General features: G+C 39.4%; 1 pseudogene; it reads left to right on the top strand.

Annotated features, from left to right (window-relative positions):
* Nucleotides 1-3,512: 3,512 nt before the first annotated feature.
* LOC121478078 lies at nucleotides 3,513-24,132 on the top strand (annotated as a pseudogene).
* Nucleotides 24,133-24,259: the final 127 nt, after the last annotated feature.

Genomic DNA, 24,259 nt, shown 5'->3' with positions numbered 1-24,259 from the left:
AGAGACACAGGCAGAGAGAAGCAGGCCCCATGCAGGGAGCACATCAGGAGCTCCCTGATGTGGGACTAGATCCTGTGTGTCTCCAGGATCACTCCCTGGGCCAAAGGCAGCACTAAACCCCTGAGCCACCGGGGCGGCCCTTATTGGCCCTTTTAAATTGAAATCAGTTGCCCCAGTACAGTCTGTCTAAACCTCATGAATGTTATGGTCTTAAAGAAAAAAAAAAAAAAAACATTCATGAACTGTCGCCTGAGATTTCCCAAGTATGATCACACTGAACAGTTGGGTAGATTTCCAATGCTTCCAATTCCTACGCTGGCAGATCTTCGAGAGGTAGCTATATTTTTGGCAACATCTGGAATTGTGGACATCATCATTTTGCAGATGAAATATCTGAAGATCAGAGACATTCAGTCACCTCTGGATCGGAACCGGGTTTAGGCTCCGGGTCCCTGGAAACCAGGGGAGGGACCCTGCACTCCCTGCCTTAGTGCCTCAAATTCCTACAGCATCCTTTATTATTTGAATTATAGCAGCGATGACCGAGGAAGGACAAAAAAGGGAATACATGAAGATAACAAATCCAGACTGAATTTGAAATAATATCTAAATCAGCACAGCAGTCATTTTTCTCCTGAGACGACTATACAAAACCTAAAGTTTTGGGGGCTCAAAATTGGAAAGAATATATAAGAGCAACCCCAGCTCCAGCACCACTCCACACTTTGGCCTGAGAAATAGTTGTTCTCATTTCTTTTGTAAAGTATTCAACCTTGGAAAAACAGTTAATACCACTCTCTATTCACTGTAATCTCTTAATTCCCATTGTCTTCTTGGAGCCTGAGGCATGTGTGTCTCCGTAATCCTTCCATTTAGTAACCATAATCTGCAATCTCTCCTCCTAATGCCAGTAATCCTTGGATTCTACTCAGGGCGAGGGGCAGTAACTTCCCAAGTCAATGTGTTGTCTTTTTTTTTTTTTTTTTTCAAACACATTATCAAGTAAAAGACAATTCTCTTTGGCCATCAGAGGGTGAAGTGCATTTGCGTCCATTGTACTCTTCCTCACTACACATTTTCTTTAAACGGTTTCAGAAATTGTAAGCAAGCTGATTGATTTTTTTCCCTAGCCATTTGATGAAATGCACTAATCCAAAATGAGCCAGCACAGCACAACCTAATTCGCATTTCAGAAAGTCATAAAGTTTCGGTCAGCTTGCAGTTTTAAGCTTTTCCGTGAGGAGACACGCTCCAGTTACCACCCTTACCTCGCTTGTCCCCCCAGAGAATGAGAGAGAAAACCAAACAAAACCAGGACGCATGGTGCCTGCCACAGGAAAAAGAAAAAAAAAAAGATGCTTTGATGAGAAAAGGTTATAAGAATGACTAAAAGAGTAAGAGAAAGAAAGATAGTAGACAGAAGTGGTCTTTTTTTTTCCTCCAAGAAATTGAAGAAGGGCATCAAGAAAGTGGAAGACATAACATTAAGGTGAGAGAGAAGGGGAGCAGGTTCCCTGACACTGTCTAGCCCACCCTAATCATCTACACTCAGGCCTACCCTGACCTCTAAGGTAATAATTAGAAACAAGAAGGTTAGCAATTCCATGTCAGATGTAAGAGAAAGTAAAAAATGAAGTTCCTTGAGAGAAAGAAAAAGAGTAAGAAAGAAAAGAGAGAGACGGAAAGAGGAAGGAGGAAGGAAGGAAGGAAGGAAGGAAGGAAAAAAAATTATTAAAGCCAAATAACTAAGGATCAAGGATGTTTGGCTCTTGTCTTAAGCTCTCAACTTACTTGCTAGTCACATGATGGCTAAAGTCTCATAAATATGATGGAAAATTAGGTAGTTCTTTCTCAAAGGCTTTTGAGGTATTTTAATTAGTAATGGAAAGGTACCAGTGCATGGGGCACCTGGGTGGCTCAGTCAGGTGAGTGTGGGGCTCCTGGTTTTCTGCTCAAGTCCTGACCACGGGGTCCTGAGATGTCGCTGCAGCTCTCCGCCTGGCTCTGCACACTCAGGGCCGAGAATGCTTAGGACTCTCTCCCTCTGCCTCCCATTAACCCCCCGCCCCCATACCCTATGTGTGAGTGCTCAAATAAATAAGATAGATAGATAGATAGATAGATAGATAGATAGATAGATCTTAAAAAAATAGTGCCCGTGCCAACGTGAAGTGTCCCATACATTCACTATATACGAAAGGCTATTTAAACACTAGGAAAGGGGGAAATGACCCTGGTGTATAGACGGACGCCACAAGGGAAAAGAAATAATATTTCAAAGTTCAGTGGGTAGCAAACGGGAACGAATGATTGTGATGAATTAAATTAAATGAAAAATCAACTAACCGTTTCGTGAAGCAGATCCTGGCTCTGGCAATCACCATACGGCTCCAAGCGCCCAAAGGGGAACGTGGAGCTGCGGCCTAAGGAGCAAGGGGGAAAACTAATCTTTTTAAGGCACCAGTTGCTCGGCCAGATTCCAAACGCTGAACTTGCCTTCCTAGAAGATTGCTGGTGACCAAGTGAGAACCCTAAACTATCATCCGGGAATCAGGAAAGGAGCAAAAATTGAGAAATAACATGCAGTATACTTCATGATCACCAAAACACATTGTTTTTTTTTTAAGCCAAGTTAACGTGTCTGGTTCTGCTTATTTGTGAGGCGAGGAGGAAGTCCAATAGGCACAAATAAACCTGAGGTCTTAAGCTTGTTTTCTGGGCTTTATTCATGATAGAGAGGCCTCATATTAATGAGTATCCCTTAAGCACCTACTCTTAGCTGGATTCTATGCCACCCCCAGAACCAGCAATGGACAAAATGGAGTGCACACGCACACTAGCGTGGGGCACCGAGATGAACACGCTGTGCTGAGGGTGTTATCAGTGTATAAGCAAAACTTACCTTAAGAGAAACAAGAGTCTCACGTCGGAAGTGAGGGTTGGGTTTATCTACCCTGTAGGCTGCACGCAAGTGGAAACTACAGCATACAAGCCACGACCCCAGCCTCAGGCCCCTTTTACCACTTCAGAAGAAAGAGGAAGACACGTTTCTGAATCGCCTCGTCGCTCCTCTAAGGATACAACTGGCATTTCGGGTGGGACACGTCTCCAGTCGTACCATCCAGAGCACCACAGAACATTGGGCATCCACGGCCCCCGCCTCCGGAATCTAGCAGCACCTCCTCACCCCTGTCACCGTGACCATAAGTCCCCCTGTCTGCTTTCAAACGCTCTGTAGGGAAGCAGCCCCACTCTCCCAGGAGAACCACTCCCTTTTTGCCCTTTTTTCTACACTTGTGCTTAAGCCACAGAAGCATCAGGGAACTAATGCCATGGAAAGAACAGCCTTACCTTTCAGTTTGATAAAGGTTTTCAACCCAGCTCCACCCTTCATGATTAGGCACGTTAGGGACGCACCTGTGAACATAGGCGATCATGCACACTTCAGAGGGTGATTATAAGGATAGTATTAAATGACGCAGGTACAAAGGCCTCACTAAGTGTCTAACCCAATGCGGATGCCCAGTGAGATTAATCCCGATCAGGTGACGAAAGGAGAAATGGAGGAAAGAGTGCTCCTTAGCAAAGTAATTCTCTTAGAAGATGACAAATTCTGTAATTACGTGGTGGCCACGTAATGACTAGCTGCTAGGCTAACGCTGAAGTGGCTGTGCCAGGCAAAGGAAACAGAATCGGAAGATGCTTGGCCTGCCTTCAGGACACAGCACTGTGCTCCATCACAAACCATCCATTTGGCTCTCCAGAGACACTGGCCCTAACTTGTGAAAGGTTAGCCCCCACCGAGAACCAAGAACTCTGTCCTGCAGGTTCCCGTCATATATGTTACAGTCAGAAATGCTACCGGACACCATCCACTTGTTTTCATCCTTGCCCTAATAATTATTGAGTGGCCTGTAAAGTACAGCCGTGACCCTGTCTCTCCGGTAATTCTGGGTGTAGCTCATAGCATCAGCCTGTAGGTAATATTATCCTCACTGCTATAGGTCAGGGGACTGACAGAGTCAACTTAATCAACATTAGGATAACAAGTGTAGTAATAACTAACAGTAGGTATTTTTTATGTTAATTATTATATTTAATAAATAACGTGGGGCACCTGAGTGGCTCAGCAGTTGGGCATCTGCCTTCAGCCCATGTTGTGACCCCGGGGGTCCTGGGATCGAGTCCCTCATTGCGCTCCCTGCAGGGAGCCTGCTTCTCCCTCTGCCTGTGTCTCTGCCTCTCTCTCTGCATCTCTCATGAATAAATAAATAAAATCTTAAAAAAATTAATGTGTTAACAAGAGAAGTATATTATTACATTTATCATGAATAGTCACATTTATTATGAACAGATTGGTTGCTGATTAATAATCAATCTCATTTAATGCTGGTTCACTATGTATCAATCACTCTACTACGTGGCCTAAACACACTTCTTCTTTTACTCTTTATTTTTTAAAAACCTTCACAATAAATAGCCCTATTGTACCAGGGAGAAAACAAGCTTAAATGTCTTGCTCCAAATCATATGGCTAACAAGTGATTGAGGGAGAACTTCAACCCACATCTGTTTAGTTTCAAACACACTAAGCTATATTGCCTTTCCTGATACGCTTCCAAGTGACGCTCAGATACAGTGGCCAACAGAATCTTTCAATACAGGGGCTTTCATGGAAAATAAAAGGCTTTGGGAAAGAATGCATATAATTAAATAGATCATGTAAACTGCCCCTACATTTAATTAAGGTTTAAAGGTAAAAACGAGCTGACAGGCTGGGCCTTGAGGGCTGCGGTGTTGGTCAGGACCCCACCACCTGGCTGGCCAGTCACAGACCACAGACCAGGCCGACTAAGAGACCAGCCGGGCAATATTAGGAGTGGGAATAAATGGTATTTCTAGAGAGTAAGAACTAAATGAGTATGTCACTAGGTACAATTTAATCTCGCCTCTCCCTAAGCTTTATTACACAGAGCATCACACAATCTCAGGACTTTTCAAAAAAAACAAAACAAACAACAAAAAAACCACCTCCCAAATCTTTCATTTACTGTTGCAGTGAAGTTCTGGGTTATAGATTTTTTTTTTAAGATTATTTATTTATTTATTCATGGAGACACACGGAGAGAGGCAGAGACACAGGCAGAGGGAGAAGCAGGCTCCCTGCAGGGAGCCCAATGCAAGACTTGATCTCGGAACCCCAGGATCACGCCCTGAGCCAAAGGCAGGCGCTCAACCTCTGAGCCACCCTGGCATCCCATCTGGGTTATATTTTTAACCTGCTTCAACTGTAGAGTCCTCGGCACCCCCGACTCCGTGGGTGGCTCCACGTCACTGTAAGTCCCTACCTCGGAAGCGTCCTTCACAGTTGGGACTGTGGGGGGACCGCAGAGGACAAGAGGTGACTGCAGGGACAGAGCACTGTTCCTTATTAAGTCAGTATGATTCCTTTAGTGGATGGAGGGGCAGCTGGCATAGACACGAGATGGCGTTGACTAGTTGTCGAAATGCAATGCTTCTCCTTAGCAATTTCATGTTGTCCCTGGGAACATCAACTCTTTCGATTTGCCCAAAATATATGCTGTCTTGCAAACATAGCTCCCTAGAATTTATTCCAAAATGGTTATGCTTTCAAAGCAACGCTGACTGCTAAACTAATCAAGGTTCCTAAGGATCGAGAATGGCATGATCCGAGGAGCATACTTATTATTTCAGTGCAGGTAACAGCTAAAACAAGCAAACGAACCTACCTTAATTTAAATTTAGTACCAGGGAGCTGCTAGATTGGAAAAAGGAAAGAATGAATAACTGCTGGACACATAACCCGGGAAAACGGCTCTGAAACCCTACCCTTTTTTTGGTGTGTGTTTGTTATGTGCTTACTCACACTTTTCTCCCTGACTTCCTGTGTCTTGAACCTTAAATTCCCTTTTGTATATTTTAAAATCTATCTGCTCTTCAAGGACCAATTCAGTTCTTACCTCTTTAGGGAAGTCTTCCTTCCCCATCAGCTGGCCCACATAAATCTTTCCTTCACCCCAGTGCCTGCAATTGAAAACAGTTATTATCTTACAGTTTAACACTCAAATATCCTCCAGGTGATTAATGTCTGCTCATTTTAACCCCTAAACAGCATATAAGGTTTGAAGTCATGGCTAATAGTTGTTATTAATATGAACGATGATAATGAGCCAGCACTTGACTATTTACAGAGGACTTACTGCGTACCAGGCACGTAAGAGATGCCATTGAGTCACCACAACTCCATGAGGCAAATATTATTATTACATCCTCCTTAAACACATGAGGAAACCGGATTCTAGTCAGAAGATCATTTTGCCAGAAGACAGAGCCACAATTTGAATCCACTGCCTAATCCTGCTGCTACTTCTCCTTCTGGAGCAAGTAGGCCAAATGTGTCCCACACACTGTACCTCGTGATGAGGATGCTCAGTATCTTCACTACAGCTGGGCAACTCCTGCTGGGAAAGGCGGAAAATTTTCAAAATGCTGCAGTATGAATGAGGTTGAATTCATAAGAACAATAGGTGACTGTTATAATTCCTTCCTTAATTTGGAAAAAATGCCTAACATCCAAATAACTCCAAAGGCCACTGGAAGCTGCACACTGCCATCACGTGTACAGAAAATTTAGTCACTGATGCAAAGGGGAGCCACCATTTGTCCTTTTGGCAAAGGTTAGGTTCTCCAGGACTCACTGAATGGACCATATTCAGACATCTTCATGAAATAAGATGTGCAGAATGGATGAATGAATGAATGAATAAATAAATAAATAAATAAATAAATAAATAAATAAATAAATTTAAAAAATCAGGTGGATGCCTGCCACTGAAACACTAAAACTACAAAGATGGTAGATTCATGCAAAGTGTCAGTCAGGCTGAAGATCTGTTTGGACAAAATCAGAAGATTTTGACCTCTATCGGGTAAAGGATTGAAGAAAACCGTGTTCGCATTGTACCTAAGGCATAGTTAGAAAGGATTCGTAATTGGTGTTTAGAGGACTACCCTTGGCTACATAAAAGGAGGAAATGGAGAGCTGGAGATGCCCAACTCCACAAAACACAAAAAGGAAACCAAAGGAGAGTCATAAACGCAGAAGACAAGGTGGCAAGGCTGTACTCTAACCTGGAAGTGACCAAGGGTGGTGGCCGTGGAAGCCTTCCCAGGCCTTCCCTGCCCCCCACCTCCCCTCACATTCCTGGGGAGCCCCTTCTTCTGGGAACAAAACGCCTGGCAGCAGGAGAAGCGGTGCAGCCAGCTTTATGACAAGGATAAATTGCCTTTTCTCCGCTGGGTGCCTGGTGCTAGATGGAATGTTGGCTGTAAATATCCCGAAGCCTCTCCCTTTTCCTCTCCTAAGGCTTCTTCCCAACACGCTAGCCCGGCCTTCTCCTTCTCCCTTGTCCAATTTGGCTCCTGTATCTCATCTTCCTTTTTCCCTGCACTCTCTTCCATCTTCCACTTCCCTGTCTGTCCCGGCGGGGCGGGGGGGGGGGGGGGTGACTGACAAAGAAGATTCAGAATCCCAGCACTCGTGCCTTCCGTTTCCAAACTACTAGTTCACACTTCATGTAAGTGTAGGGTTTGTTACTGTTCTAAAATCTGTCCTTCGTGCCAGAAGGTAATTTCTTTTGACCTTTCTAAGCTTGTTTGTTCTCACTTTTCTCTTCCAGAAGGACTTTAGTAGTGGTGTTTGACCTCTTACCAGTCTCAAATCACTTCTGTTTTCTTCCTATACCCATCCTAAAGCCCAGGACCATAAACATACAATACTTTTTCTGGCAGTCTCTGAAAATTATCATGGAGATCTGTATCCTTTTTTGACATAGAAAAATGATCTCCTTAAGTGGAAAATTATTCCAAAGCATAGCTCTACAACAATTGAAGAACATATTAAACAAGATAATTATATAGAAAAACCAGGAGGTCTATTTTAAAATGTTGAAAGTCTCTGCTGCAAATTCGCCTGATTTTTTTCTCCATTTTCCATGTTTTCCTAAACAAAACAAAACTTTGAAAGAATAGACATGCATAGCTTGATTGACCAAAACCAACCAAACAAACAAAAAAGGGTGAAAAAACTGTAAGCCTTCACTACCTTCCTGACCAGGAAAAGCATCTGAGAATTGGATGGGCAAGTGGGAAACAGACTAGAGGAAGGCAGACATCTGTCGGACAGTGAAACAGGGAGCTGGTGACAGTGCTTGAGTAGAAACTGGGGATGTTGTTTTTGTCGTCTGGAAAGCTTTGGGGAGAATTAAATTTATTATTGAGGAAAACTTTTTTTAGTCCCAACAGTTGTTCCAGTCCTACGAACTGTGTCCTTGCAACCTCGGTAGTTGATTGGAAAGAACTTAGATAATCCAAAAAGGAGAGAAGGGAAAGCCTGAGCTCTCCCCAGGACAGGGGCGAAACCACTCTTCCCAAGGAGTACGACGGAGCTTGTCTCAGTGAGAAATGAATTGACGGCGAACCTCCAATTTGGATGTTAGCCCCTTGGAAGTGATAATAGCCCCATCAGATTCCCAAGAGGAAACAGCTATAGAAATAAAAGGAAAACACCACAGCAATGTTTAAAGCTGAAGAGCACAAAAACACTGGGCAGAGCCTTACAAAATGGAACAATGGTCCAAGTGAAACCTGAAGTGCAGGAGCGCCAGACCGTGAAATGGAGAAACAATGCATGCCCAAGTGGGACTGAAGACTCAAAAGCCGCCATTAATTCAAGCAAGATCAAAACAGAAATCAATCTATTCATGTGACTTCCAAAAGATCATTAAAAACTAATTACTTTCTGTCTACCTCAAGCGCTTTGTTGCTTTAGCTGGTAAATTGTTCCTCCTCGCTCTTGGTCTAGATGGCTGGGGAATAAAGCAGTGTGTTCCAACTCAGATCACAGTGAGTCAAGTGGCCCCATCATAGAGCCCAGACTTCGAAGTCCTTCTAAGCATTATCACAGGCTCTCTACTTATCAGCACAAAGCTTATGTATACAACCAGGTTGACACCTAATTACAGAAAGCAATGTCGTGCGTTCTTCCAATTTCCACCCACCCACCCCCCAACCCTCCCAAAAAATCAAACCCTTCTCTTCTTTTCTGGGGCTACAGTCAGGGATTTGGCATGTTGGTAAATCAGTTCTTTTGTGCAGAAAGAGTCTCCATGACAGGAACAGAGATCGTTCTTGTTTCTTTTTCAAATCTGATGCAATAATCAAACAATAAAACAAAAACAAAAAATCTGCTACTCAAGCAAATTTATTCTGTCAAGTAGCAGTATCTTCAAGATGAGTACTACCTCTAAAAGCAAAATTTCTAACAATATTTATTTTCATTTGACTCTGGTAAAAATCTCATTTCTCTTTCAACTGAAATTTTTCAAATTACTTTCCTTCAAAATGAAACTCCTGATCTTCTCACAATTATATGTATGTATTTTCTAAGAAGATACAGTATGCTCTTAATTGTTTCTCAGGAAGTGAAGTGGCCTTCAGTGTCCCACAATTATATTTGTAAAAGAACAAACATCAATAGTCAGAAACAAATCATTTTTTAGAATCTTATTTGCATGTGGACTTCGAAAATGACAGCAGATAAATGTGGTGAAATGTGATCATGGATATTAAGACATCCTCTTTCCTGAATACTTGTTTATTGTGTTTTTGTGATAAGATACAATATACACATGTCCGTGCCTCCATTATTATCGGCTATTAAAGAGAATGGCTTATAGTTCCTTAGTACTTAACAATCTTCAAAGCTTATTGTATATTACTTTCTCATTTGAAAGCCACAAAATTTCTTAAAACACCTTTCATTTGGGAAGATATTTCTTCTCATTTCATAGTAAAGAAACACGTATGGGAATCAGCAAGGTCATACACTTTGTAAAAACTAGATACTGGAACAGAATGATCTCCTTCCTCCCAGCAATGCCTATACACCAGGCCTCACTAGTGTTTTATGAACATTTCATCTTTGCAACAGCTCTATGAGGCAGATATTATCTTTCCTACTGATACATACATTGAAATTCAGAAATTGCAAGTGCCTTCATCAAACTTAGTTAAAATATGGCAGAGCTAGAGTTCCAATGTGGGTTTTCTGACTACACAATCCAGGTTCCTTCTCTATTTCTTGATGCCATTTCTACCTATAAATTGGAAGTTGCAGCCTTTAGTTGCATAAAATTCAAGTTTAGTTGATTGGAAAACTCCACTCATTTAAAAATAAAATAGGTGATATGGATGTGCAGAAATTGTAATTTAATACAAGTACAATCAAAGCCAAATGCCAACATGCAATCATAATACATCCAGTGTGTAAGTCCCCCATTTAGAGAAACATCTCTCAAGGATATGGCATAGCTGGGCTAAAAGTGTGCCCTTACTCCACAAATCAATTCAAGCATGATTTCCTTAACAATCATCCCTCCCCTCCTTTCTCCAATGTACAATTTCTTCTCACTATAGATCACCTATTTTTTTCCATGGATGAAGAGTTGGTGCAATACAGAAATAAATCTCATCACAAAAAAGTCAGGGACCTCCACCAATAAAAAGCAGATTTATTGCTAGGTGGTACAGTTTAACTTTGCTGAGAATAATGCAAGGAAGTATTAAAAAGCACAAACTTCTAACCATGTAATTTTGTGTTTTAGATCTGAAAATTTAGGGCCATAAGACAAATGGTCCTGCTAGGAGAAAGTAGAACTTTTTTCCTGGTAGAGTATAAAAGAGAAAGGAATACTAAAAATTGAAGGAAAATTAAGACAGAAAGAGACTTGGAATAATGAAATCTTAAGGCCACACTAAGAGAAAGAAAAAGTTATTTAATTAATAAGACTAGATTTCACTCATCCTTAGTATAAAAGGCATCAATCTTATTAGGAAGGTCAAAGATAAAGGGCAAAACTGAGCAAGTGTTACTGAAGAAAGGTTCTTGAGCTGGTACTGAATATACACCATACACATACCTTTTACAAAAATAATGATTTAAGTTAGTTAGCTACATGTCCCAAACTGAACAGAACTTCTAATGTAGCTTCTTGACCTCCTCTCCCAAACTTTTCTTCTCTTATCACCTTTACTGTCATGCCAGGGTTGGCAGGCTCAAAGTAGAGAAATTTTTCTCTATGCCAAATACATCTTAACTTTTGCAACAGCAGAGAAACCTAGAGATTTATGCCTACACAATATCTTCAGACCTGCTACTTTCATAGAGCTTCTACTAAGTCGGCAAAATCATTCTCACTGATTGACTATGTGTATTAAAACACACCACTTTTGACAACTTACTTGACTGATTACATTGATTAGAACAATGATTAAGTACAATCACTTTTTATTTGCTTTGCTTTTAATTAAGTTTGAGAACTCAAATTAGACAAAGTAGTCAACTTATGCTTTATGCTGCTATTTAATTAGGATGATTAGACAACAGTCCAAAGCTCTAGATCCAATTTCAATTACTTACCCAATGAGGAAAACTCTCTTATTCAAATACACAGCTTACACTAAGTACATTTTCTTGAAAGCAAAGGGTATACATTGATAAAAAAAAAAAATCTATTCCTATAATTTAACATACACAAACTCTAGATAGAGGTTAGTAGAGTCATTATATGCTTTAATATAGCTACTATCTCTGTAAGATAGTAAAATTTTTTTTCACTTTTATTTATAGGAAACACAGAGTGCTTAAGAAAATTAGAAGTATTGTGGAATTTTCTGATTCCTGAACCTGGAGTTGGGAATGGCATTATTTAAATGCATTACCACTTGGTTAAAAAAAAAAAAGGCAAAGTTTCCTACAGTTATTTCCTACAGCAAAACAACTGATTTCATTGAACATCACAAAAACTGGAGTAGTTATAGTTTGTTTTGCTGGTACAAAAGTTAAAATCAACTTGGTGAGAAAAGCAATTCCTCTACTCTTCACCTGAGATGTAGGAAAGAAATGCTCCATCTTTTATTTTTAGGTGGTAAATTTAGCATACCTAGATGAATCCTTAACTAAAATGGACACTTTCCAGAAAAGATATGTGTATCACCAAAACTGGCTCAAAGAACGTTGAAAAGATCTACACAAAGGAATAACCACTGAAGAAATTAATTGTCAAAATGATATACTTCAAAGGCACCCAACACAAGTTTTCACTTGGAAATTTAATCATACCCTTAAAAACAGATAGTTCCCCTAATATATAAATTCTTCAGAGCAAAGAAAAAGATGAGAAGGCATGTGACCCACTTTGCTCAGCAAATATAGCACTGATACCAAACCAAGACAAAGCACAAGAAAAGAAACAACTAGGGTCCAATGACATTTATAAATTAAGACATATACACTTTAAATAAAACATTAGCAAATAAAATTTATAGATGTATTTTCAAGAATTAAACATTAAGATCAAGTTTGGTTTATCCCAGGAATGCAAGGATGGTTTAACGTTAGAAAATCCATCAGTTGTATATAGCAGCAATGTCCACAATAGCCAAACTGTGGAAGGAGCCTCGGTGTCCATCGAAAGATGAATGGATAAAGAAGCTGTGGTCTATGTATACAATGGAATATTACTCAGCCATTAGAAACGACAAATAGCCACCATTTGCTTCGACGTGGATGGAACTGGAGGGTATTATGCTGAGTGAAATAAGTCAGTTGGAGAAGAACAAACATTATATGGTCTCATTCATTTGGGGAATATAAAAATAGTGAAAGGGAATGAAGGGGAAAGGAGAAAAAATGAGTGGGAAATATCAGAAAGGGAGACAGAACATGAAAGACTCCTAACTCTGGGAAACGAACTAGGGATGGTGGAAGAGGAGGTGGGCGGGAGGTGGGGGGTGACTGGGTGACAGGCACTGAGGTAGGCACTTGATGGGATGAGCACTGGGTGATATTCTATATATTGGCAAATTGAACACCAATACAAAATAAATTTATTTTAAAAAATCCATCAGTTCTCTGTATTAGATGACAAAAGACAAAAGCTAAATAATGTGAATATACTGGATGAAATTTAACATCTTATTTTTTTCTCTTAGCAAAGTAGAAATAGAAGGAAAATTTTACCTTAATAAAACGTCAGTACTGGAATTATATGATAAATACCATACTTAATAGATGAAATATTAGAAACAATATATAAGTAAGGAATAATAAGATACTGATACTATCATTGTATATTCAATAGTTACTCTTTATCCTTGTCTCTCCAAGAAAAAAAGAGGAGATATAAAGATCAGAAAGGAAAAGATAAAATTATCATTATCTAAATATATTACCATCTATCAAAAAATCTAAGAAAATCCACTTATAAATTATTACAGTTTATTAGAAATTTTATGAAGGTGGTCAAGTAGAAACTGCAGATTAATGTACACATTAAAATACAATTTACAATTTAAAACATACACTTTTTTTAAAAGTGCTGTGGATAGCCTAGGGCCATAAATATATCTTGCATAAGTAAAAATAAAATGGTCTGGAAAGATACATATCAATTTAAATACTGTTGATGGTTCTCAAGAAAGAATCAGGATTGATGGTTATGACCAAAGAAGAATGTAGCTTTATCTATAATACAGGTATACCTCAAATATATTGCCAGTTCAGTTCCAGACCACTGCAATAAAGCAAATATCACAATAAAGTGAGTCAAATGAACTTTTTTGGTTTCCTAGTGCATATAAAAATTATGTTTACACTATACTGTAGTCTACTGAGTGTACAACAGCATTATGTCTTTAAAAAAACAATGTACATACCTTAATTTAAAAACACTTTATTGCTAAAAAATGCTAACCATCATCTGAGCTTTCAGTGAGTTGTAATTATTGACCACAGATCACCATAATAAATCATAATAATAATTGAAAAGTTTTAAAATTGTGAAAATTACCAAAACATGATGTGGAGACACAAAGTGAGCAAATGCTGTTGGAAAATGGTGCCAACATTGCTCACTGCAGGCTTGCCACAAATGTTCAATCCATAAAAAAAATGCAGTATCTGCAAAGCACAATAAAGCAAAGTGCAATAAGATGACATATGCCTGTACTTTGGGGTTTTATAGCCTAAATATATTTATTAGTAATATTAATAAATAAAATTGAAAATATACAAGAATGAGCTTTAACTATTCCTACATTTCATACTATCTATACTATTTCTTAAAGTTTGCATTATTACTGAACTCCAGGATAACATCAGGAAAATAAAGGAGCACATCCTATGTAAGCTCATAAAAGCTAACTTTGCTGTTAAGTGTGCTTTATTGTTGAGTTTATGTCTATGAGAATTGGTTTACTGACATTTTTAAATTTTGATAATAAAATTTAAGAATATTAAGGCCAAGGACTGAAAAAGTTTGTATATATATTCACATACATGTCTAAATGTGATTTCCCTACAACTTCATTAGTATTAAAATATAAAAATTTTATTATAAATTCAAGTCAATGAAATAGGTTTACTGAGGAACAAAATGAAAGTTATTATTCAAGATTATGACAATTAAACTTTTCTATACTATTACTATTTCTAATATTTCTACTATTCTAATACTATTTTTCAGAAGAGACCGCTATATCATTGAATTTCTCTTTCTCTCTCATAGATATTAAACATCTGGTAACCAGGTTCCTTTATATACTTGTCAGAGGCTTGAAAAGCTCAGAATGATGGATATCTGTTCCCAAATCAAATAGTTCCTTAAAAAATAATAGTAACATTTTTAAGAACTCCGTGTACAGTGACAACTCACTTCTTTATAGGCAGTATACCTAATTGTCAGGAGCAGTCCTGGTGTGAGCTTCAGATGATAAATATACTCCACATGCAATCCAATATTGAGAGAAAAGAACCCAAGTTCATTCTAAAAGGAAAGGCAATAAAAAGTACACAAAACTACCTTCTCAAACTCATTACACTCCACTAATATTGCACAACAAATCTGATTTCCTATGGTAAAAAGTAGTGTTTGAAGAAATATAATTTACTCTCAGGTGTTCAGATCTTGAAGATTTTTATTTATATCAACTGATACTCACCTAATCGTAACGTGCATTTTTGTGTTTTACTGTCAGCTATAAAAATCATGTTCATGTTTACTCACATCTTCTCTAACTGAAAAACATTTTGGGGCACCTGGGTGGCTCAGTCAGTTGAGCATCTACCTATTGATTTCGGCTCAGGTCATGATCTCAGAGTCATGAGATCCTGCCCCAAATTGGGCTCTGTGCTCGGTGGGGAGTCTGCTTGAGATTCTCTCTCTCCCTCTGTTCTCTTGTTCTCTTTTTCTCTCTCTCTCAAATAAATAAAACTTTTTTAAAAAAGTTTTTTACTCTTTGTCTACTCACACAGGAGAATAAAAGAGTGTCAACACGTCAGTGCCCTCTAGAAATCTTGCTCAAGCAATTCTGAGGCATGTGGATAAAACTGAGTCATAGAAATTTTTTGTTGTTGCTAATTTCTCAATGGAAGGGTCATCCTTCATTGGATATTGAGGCTCAATGGGCAAAATTTGTTTCAGAGGTGCTCAGCTTCCCTGAGATGATGAGATTAAACTGTAGGTCATTACTGACCTGAAAAGCTTTTTGCCTTCACAACTCTCTAGGGACACTGTCTATGTGTACTCTCTATAAAACGTGTAGTGACTTTCTGGAATTCTCTCCAGGAACGTCTTTAGAACCCGACCTCTAGGGCAATACCAGACAGATGGGCGATCCTACTGTATGTGTCATAAGTCCCCTAGGGTCATCCCTCTACTCAGCAAGACAAATGTGAGGATCCTGGAGGGCAGAGGATATATAACACAGTAATATCCTGTGCCACAGAAGCTCCTCATCTCCCTGCAATGCAGCAGAAGGAACTTTGAAGGAAAGAGCAGGCAGGCCTTATGGAAACACTGGTGGGAACAGAAAAGGAAGGCCCCTGAAGGCCCAAGTTTATAGGTCTGCCGTCAACCTCTCAAGGAGTTTAGAGCTCACTCTTTTGTATATCCTTCTTATTTTTTGAACTTGCTCTTATCCTTTACAATAAGGAAGACACTGGCAATAAGCACTCAGACATTTAACTGCAAAATAAAGATTTAATATATGATCAAAGTTAACATCCTGGCTAAAGCATATTGGCACTTAGGAAGAATAACGAAAAAACTGCAAGAGGATAACATAGTTTTCTAAGTGAAGTTTGGTGGCTCTCAAAAATCTTGTACATTCTCAATTTTCATCCGAACTTAATTATTTTGTGGGTTCAATTTCTGTTTTCAGCAAAACACAACTTCCTAGTACTGCGGAAGAAAAGACTTATAAAATGGGCTTCGTGGAGCTCAAATAGCTCTTAAAAACAATATCTTGATGAGTTAAGTGTAAATGAGCCAAAACATATGGATTAAATGTCCCTTTAAATACACATGGCTTTAAAAATTAAGGGAAAAAAGGTTTTGGCAAAATGTGTTTCAGATTTGGTTGAAAGAAAACATTTGAAAGGAATAGTTTGAGGGACTGAACTAACCCAAAACATACCTGAGCTCTTCCAACCTCTATAGAACAACCAATTCTAAAACATATGGATTTTATACTATAATTCCCCTACCACACCCACCCTGCGTTCTGAGTTCTTAGTTTTCTTCCTATGTTGGAAGACATTAAAAACAGTCGTGGTGTCAGTACCGTGTTGAAGAGACCATAACCTACTACTGTGATCAGTTTCAGTCAAATAGAATGAATGGCTTATTGATCATCACTCCACAAAAATAAAAATAGTTTTCGTTTTAAACTCATAATATATATTTATCACTAGCAGCCCCCATCAGACAGTTAGACTACATCACAGATAAACACTGAGATAAATATAAGACCTGGCCAGAATATGAAATGACAGGATATCCATGTTGTGACTCCCTACTTAACCCAAGTCAAGTAACAGACAAAAGGTCAACAGGAGAACACCAAAGCACAACCTGAACAATGTCAGATAATTTTGACCTGCTTGGAATAGTTCAAAATGTACTTATTTGATGCAGATGACTAGAAGCAAAAGCAAATGGCCAACCCAGGACTGAGTCCAACAACTGACAGGTCCTAGGTCCTATGCCATCCATGCCTTATGTTTGTCTTCAAAGTCACCCCCCCAAAACACACACAGATGGTAATGTTATCATTAAACTCTACAAGCAATGACATTTATTTCTAACATGTGATTGGGGTTTAAATTAATAAAAATTGTAGGCATCAAATAGATAAACCGTTAGCTTTATGAGTTTGTGAAATTATTTGTATTGCTATCCTGTTTTTTCTACATGAACCATTAGGATTTACTCTCTTAACAATGTTCACGTATCTCCTACAGCAGTGTTTTTTTTTTAATTTTTTAATTTTTTTTTAATTTTTATTTATTTATGATAGTCACACAGAGAGAGAGAGAGAGAGGCAGAGACATAGGCAGAGGGAGAAGCAGGCTCCATGCACCGGGAGCCTGATGTGGGATTCGATCCCGGGTCTCCAGGATCGCGCCCTGGGCCAAAGGCAAGCGCCAAACCACTGCACCACCCAGGGATCCCTCCTACAGCAGTGTTAACTACAGTCATCACACTGTACTTCACACTCCTAGTACTTATTCATCTTAACTGGAAGTTTGGACCTTTTGACCACCTTCCACCATTTCCCTCATCCCTCACCTGTGGTTACCACAAATCTGATTTCTTTACATATGATTCTGATTTTTTGTTTTGTTATTTTTATATTCCACATGTAAGTAAGATCACACAGTATTTGTCTTTCTCTGTCTGACTTATTTTGTTTAATATAATGTCCTCAAAGTCTATCCGTGTTGTCAGAAACAGGATTTTTATAGCTGAATAATATCCCACTATATAGATATAAGCATGGATATCACATTTTTTTTCATTCATCTATCAATGGACACATGTTGTTTTCATGTCATAGGTTTTTGTCAATAATGCTGCTATAAATGGGGGCACAGGTAGGTATCTCTTCAACATAGATTTTTATTTCCATCAGATGTAATCCCAGAAGTAGAATACAATATGATACTGGAAAATATGGTACTTCCATCAACTTTTTGAGAAACCACCATACTGCTTTCTGTAGTGGCTGTCCCAGGTTACATTCCTACCAACAGGCACTAGGGTTCCCTTTCCTCTCTACATCCCTATTAGCATTTGGGGCCACTCGTCAAGGACTGAGGTTCTACCTTCTACTCACGAGATCAAATCTGCCTTGGAAGGAAGGAAGGAAGGAAGGAAGGAAGGAAGGAAGGAAGGGAGGGAGGGAGGAAGGGAGGGAGGGAGGGAGGAAAGAGAGAGAGAGAGAGAGAGAGAGAGAGAGAGAGAGAGAAATGATCAATGAGTATTGAAAAACTTGCCATAAGAAGAGTTGTGAAATGCATCTATTTGCTAGAGAAACAATGTCTAAGGAAACAATCCAGATTGCTATCCTGCTAGGGGCCTAAAAGAAAAATCGAGAACCTCACACTGATGAGGTAGTGGGGTGTGTGGGAGGGGAGGTGAACACGCTCTCAGGGAGACAGAAAGCCTCTCTAACATGTGACTGAAATGGACTGACAGGGCAATTGAAGAGATAAACGGTGGATGAAGGTCAGTCTGGCCTCATTCCTGTGCTCTAATTTCCTTTTAAAGGTGTGGTGGAACTACAGCTTTATGTGTTGAGTTGAGGATTTACATGAAATATACTTAGACATACTGCTTCTACACAAGGGAATTGATGCAAGTTCTTAAAATTCCTGCAGTTCTCTCCTTGGGGAGCAAACACTCTATAGCTAAATCCCATAATGCACCACCTTGCCAATACTGCTAAGCCCCAGATCAGTTATCTCCTCTGTGGACCGGGGTCTGTGGGCGTGGAAGTTTTAAACCTAAGAGTTATCCAGATTGTGACAAGGTCAAAATTTGCTGTAGCAGCAATTCTCTTGTCCAGGATAAAATAATTCCCTTATATTTTATGCCTGTCTGTTGTCTTCAGTCAAGGAAGCTATTATTATCCTTTCTGTGGTAGATTTTTAAAAATATATTCTGCTTTGTTTTTCCACAGACTTGAAATATTTTTTAAAAATGTCTTTGTCCATGCCTGCCAAAAGAAATAAATATAAATATCTATAAAGATCAATGTACACAGACTCGGCTCCAAGATACACCACTTCCCACTGCATGCTAAGTAACTACAGCAATTCTCCTGAAGGCTAATAGACAGTGACCGAAAGTGTTCAGATGATGTCTTTCAAATGTATTCATAGAGAATACTCTGGTGGTGTTCTTCTTGTGGAAGAACAAAGGCTCACATTTACCTCAGATTCGAGCATTGGTTCAGAGAGTCATTTGTCACTGCTAATGTTTTCCCATGGAGCTGGACTGCATGTGGGGAGAAAAATCCCTCTACCCCAGAGGAAATCTTGAGAGTTGGCTGCTGTGCGGTTTAGCAGGGAGGTTGTGGTAAATGTCGAGAACCACCATCTCATAATCATATGCTTGCAGCTTTCAATCATGACTCTGTCAAAAATTTAAAGTTGGAAAATTGCGAACCACTTTGGACAATCAGAGATGTTACTACAGGCTAACAATAATAAAACAAGCACAACGTACAAGGAGCCTCTGCATTTTACCCAAGACTCATTTGGCAGAAACAGCATCACATCCTCCTCTCTGAACACCCTGGAGTTCATACCCCAGAGTCCGAAGACCCAAGTCCAATTTCTGGCTTAGCTACCTGCTGGCATGGTATTTAACCTCTCTGAAATTTAGTTGACCCTGAGATTAAAAAAAAAAAAAAATCAAATAACAGCAATAAGGCATGAAGGGTATTACATATGCAAAAGGATTTTGTATGCAATGAGTTTCTTTGTGTCAGCAACATTTTCTAAGGCATACTGAACTCAGAAAGCCTAGAACATCAAATAAGAGTGCAAACTCCTTAAGACTCAAGACCCCACTGTTGTTTCCTTCATATCTTTCTCTCTCCTACCTTTATGAAATATATTTCCTCATATCCACAAAACTAGAACAGAACTTATCACAGATCAAAATGCTAAATAGATATAATTAAGCTTCTAATCTATTGAACTGAAATGACCATGTCATTTTCAGTCATGTCCATGTAACATCATGCCCAAGCCAAAATAAAAGTTCTGGAAGATCAGAGCATTCTGATGCTGAGCCTTCCACTAGAATATTAGACTCCGAGATCCTTAGACATTATATCTGTGTGCCAGTTGTCTCTACATGCTACTCATGAGTTCTATGAACATGGAAATGGCAAGGTCTAAGTCTCTCCATGGTCTCAGGACATGGGACAATGAGGTCAGAACCCAAAGACAGGTTGAGACACACTGACCACTGTAGAGTACAAATTAAGGATAGCAACCTGGGACCAGAGTAAGTGAGTGATCAAGATGATCTGAATACAACTTTATATAATGCTCCTTTGAAAGAGAAATAAATAATAGATTTAAAACCAGCATTGGAAAGACTCCCTATGCCAGGCATTAGTTTGTAATTTTAACAACAGGGGATGGACTGACAGACATATTTTAGCAAAGTAGCAAAATAAAAGAGCTAACATTAAGTTGGTGCTGCTTCTGCATCAGACACTGTTTGAACACTTCACATGCATCAACCCATGGATCCTGATCACAGCATCAAGAAATGGGTATCCCCCATTTTATAACTTAGGAAGCTGAGCCACTCAGATAAAGAACTTGTCTAAAGTTGCACACATCATAAGGAGCAGAGGGAGAGGGTGCAATAGCAGAGATATGGGGAATCTCTCAATTTACTGTCAGAAGCTGCAAATCACTTCCCTTGTTTTTACAGATGGAGACAAGAAAGACTCCGTGCTTGACCCAACACCACACTGCAAATTGGTGGGAGAGCTGGGACTAGATCCAGGTGTTCTCTGCTTGCTTACAATTCGGTCTGAGCACTGGGAACTAGTGGCTCTAGACCACAGGAGAAGGCCATCCCCACTTAAAAACCAAGTCTAAACAAACCTGTCAAATGCACTTTCTTTTCTGTTGTTCTCCTCTACGCTCAGAGCCACCAGGTTTGTCATCTTCTCACATAATGGGAGTGACCTATAACTTCTAAAACAAGTTCATCACAATCTCACAGGGGATATTTAACGAGGGCTAGCATATTAACTGCTAGACCAGACCTGTGGTAAATAAACAGAAGCAGCTCATGATAGAAATCATTTGAAACTGCAAACATCAATTGAGAATCACCTTATCCAGGAGAGGGCAATAGGTGTGGTGGGGATTACAACAACGTACAAGATAGATTCCTTCTTGCCATCCATCGGGAGAAACAAACATGCTCACAAATAACCAATCTCCAGTCAAAACACAGGAAGTGGTCCAGGGACACAGAAATAAATGGAAAGAACTCAGACTGAGAAGAGTAAGTAAGGCTATGGGGAGAGAAATTAATAAAGCTGAGCTTCAGCCCATATGAAAGAAATGAGACTGACTTACTCAATAATAGGTCCTCCTAACTGGAGTTTCCAGATTTACCATAGTCTGAAACATCAGTGATAATATAATATGTATATCCTTTCTCTACTAATTTGTAAGAAGCAAAGGAAAAAGGAAAAGAGATAAATATTTTTAACCCAGAAATTGGGGCTGGAGCTGACATCTGTTAAGTTCTTATCTTAATTGAGCCCAAGTGATTAATTTGTGGGAAAGCAGCCAGATTTATTTCAACAATATTCAATAGCACTTGTTGATGAAAAAAGAGGTCTAATTTGCTGTATGAGTAAACAGAACATATCCACACATTAATATTTCCTTACCATTATAATAGAAATAAATCAATTCCTAGATTATCTAAAAACATGCACTGTATTGTGATTTCAGTTTTTATAATGTGCTGGAATCTCCTGTCATGACAATTTCAAATATTCTAGAATCTCAGGATAAAAGGAAACCTTAAAGATCATCTGGTCAGATCATCCCATCAATGAGTCAATCTCTTCTACAACATCCCCACCAAGTGGTCATCCACTTTATGCTTGGTTGCCTAGAGGCCCAGAATTTTCTCCCTGAGCAGTATATTTCAGCTCTGCACTATTCTTTAAAAAAAAAAAAAAAAAAAAGCCCATCATGTCTTTCTGGGGTTCCTACCCATTGAATCAACTCCAACCCTTTGGAGTCATCTGTTCTTTCTTCCACATGACAATTTAGTGATTCTGATGATAACTACATCCCTTGTGCTCTCTCAGCCACCCCCAAGGCTTCTCTTCTCCAAGCTTACTCTTTCCAGACTTCTCAACCACTCTGAAGGTTCTCCTCTAGACAGCCTCTAGCTTTTCTACATCTCTCTGCTTTGGTGGGTACACAGGTCGAAACACAATGTTCAGAAGTGGACTGAACACTGCAAGGAAGAATGAGACCACCCATCAACCTCCTTCTTCTCTTACCATAACGCCCAAGAATCATATTTGCTTTCATTAGCCTCATGTCCCTTGAAGAATAGGAATAAAGGCATATAGTATCTAAAACACAAAGATTTATTATTTTTTTCATAAGCAGGTGAGGAAAATCAACCCTTATTCATGGGTTTCCATAGGTGGAAGCCAATTGTAAAATTCATTTCAAGTGCTCAAATCAGTCTTAACATCTTATGAGTGTTCTACTCAATATGATAACTAGCATAGACCCTAGGGTTACAGGATGTCTGAAACCCCTTTTCTGATCTTAGGAAGGGTGGGCCTCAGCTGGGATAGACCAGTCCAAGGTCTGCAGAGATGCAGGGTGGTTCTGTTGAATCACTAAAGTGATGGAAGTACTAGGACTGGAAGAATAATTCACCCTCAGGTCTTTAAGGGATACCCACAGCCCAAATACCATGGGGAGCAAATATGAAGACTGGTTTTGAAGGGAGAGCACAAGGTTGGATAAATGGAGTCATGAATTCACAACTCTGTGGAGACTTAATGAAAATAAAAACAGATCAGAAACAATTTGGAAAAGACTGAAGACCAGGGTAGTCGGGTACAAGGATATGGAAAAAAAAAAAAAAAGCTGGAAATCAGAAAGATGAGGGATTTCACAGATTTAAATACTTAAGAAGGACAAAAATCTGTTCAGAATCTACAACCCAGACATTCACTAATACTGGTGAAACAAATATTGAAATACATTTAAAAATAGGAAATATTGGGATCCCTGGGTGGCTCAGTGGTTTAGTGCCTGTTTGGCCCAGGGCATAATCCTGGAGTCCCGGGATCAAGTCCCGCATCGGGCTCCCTGCATGGAGCCTGCTTCTCCCTCTGCCTGTGTCTCTGCCTCTCTCTATATATATCATGAATAAATAAATAAAATCTTTTAAAAAATAGGAAATATGTTAAAATATACATAGAAACAAGCACATTCATATTTAGGGATATCTTGTTAATAACAGAAAAGGAACATTATTATATGGGAAAAAGAATTCGAATGTTTCGTATTTTTGAAAGTCACAGATAACTAAATATTCCTTAAGAATTTTTTAAAAATAGGACTCCAATTTCCTAATCTCTAGAGAAAGTGAAAACCTCAAATGCACACGAGGCCAGACAAATAGCGTAAATGTATAAATCAGCTGGCTCTACTACAACGTGAAGCACTGGGCAAATGGCACAGATCATGCTCCATCTAAAGAAGTCAGCCCCTCCTGCTTGGAGAAACTAGCAAGCAGAAGCTCTGGCAATACTACAAAAAACTTGGTCTGGGCTTCAGGATGCCACTGAGGCTACCTATATTGACAAGAAATTCTCCTTTTCTGGTAATGTCTCCATCCGAGGGTGATTTGGTCCAGCATGGTGACCAAAGTGAAAATTCAGAGGACCACGGTCATCTCCCATGACTACCTCTACTACACCCAAGTACAGCTGCTTCAAGAACGTGTCCATGTTCCTGTTCCCCTGCTTCAGGGATGTCAGGATTGGTGAAACTGTCACAGTGGGTGCCAGCCCTTGAGCAGAACTGTGCACTTCAGTGTGCTCAGGGTCACCAAGGCGGCAGGCACCAAAGAGCAATTCCAGATTCTCAGACTAGATATCTGCCCATGCCTCCAAACAAAATAAAGGTACTTTCCCAGTAGAAGAAGGAGAAGAAGAAGGAGGAGGAGGAGATGAAGAAGAAGTAGTAGTAGTAGTAGTAGTAGTAGTAGTAGTAGTAGTACTAGTAGACCCTTACTTCCATGCAGGAAGG

This window comes from Vulpes lagopus, chromosome 2 (genome assembly GCF_018345385.1).
Source record: "Vulpes lagopus strain Blue_001 chromosome 2, ASM1834538v1, whole genome shotgun sequence".
Classification (NCBI taxonomy): Eukaryota; Metazoa; Chordata; class Mammalia; order Carnivora; family Canidae; genus Vulpes; species Vulpes lagopus.
The sequence above is the reverse complement of the archived record's forward strand: the minus strand, read 5'-3'. Positions and strand labels throughout refer to the sequence as shown.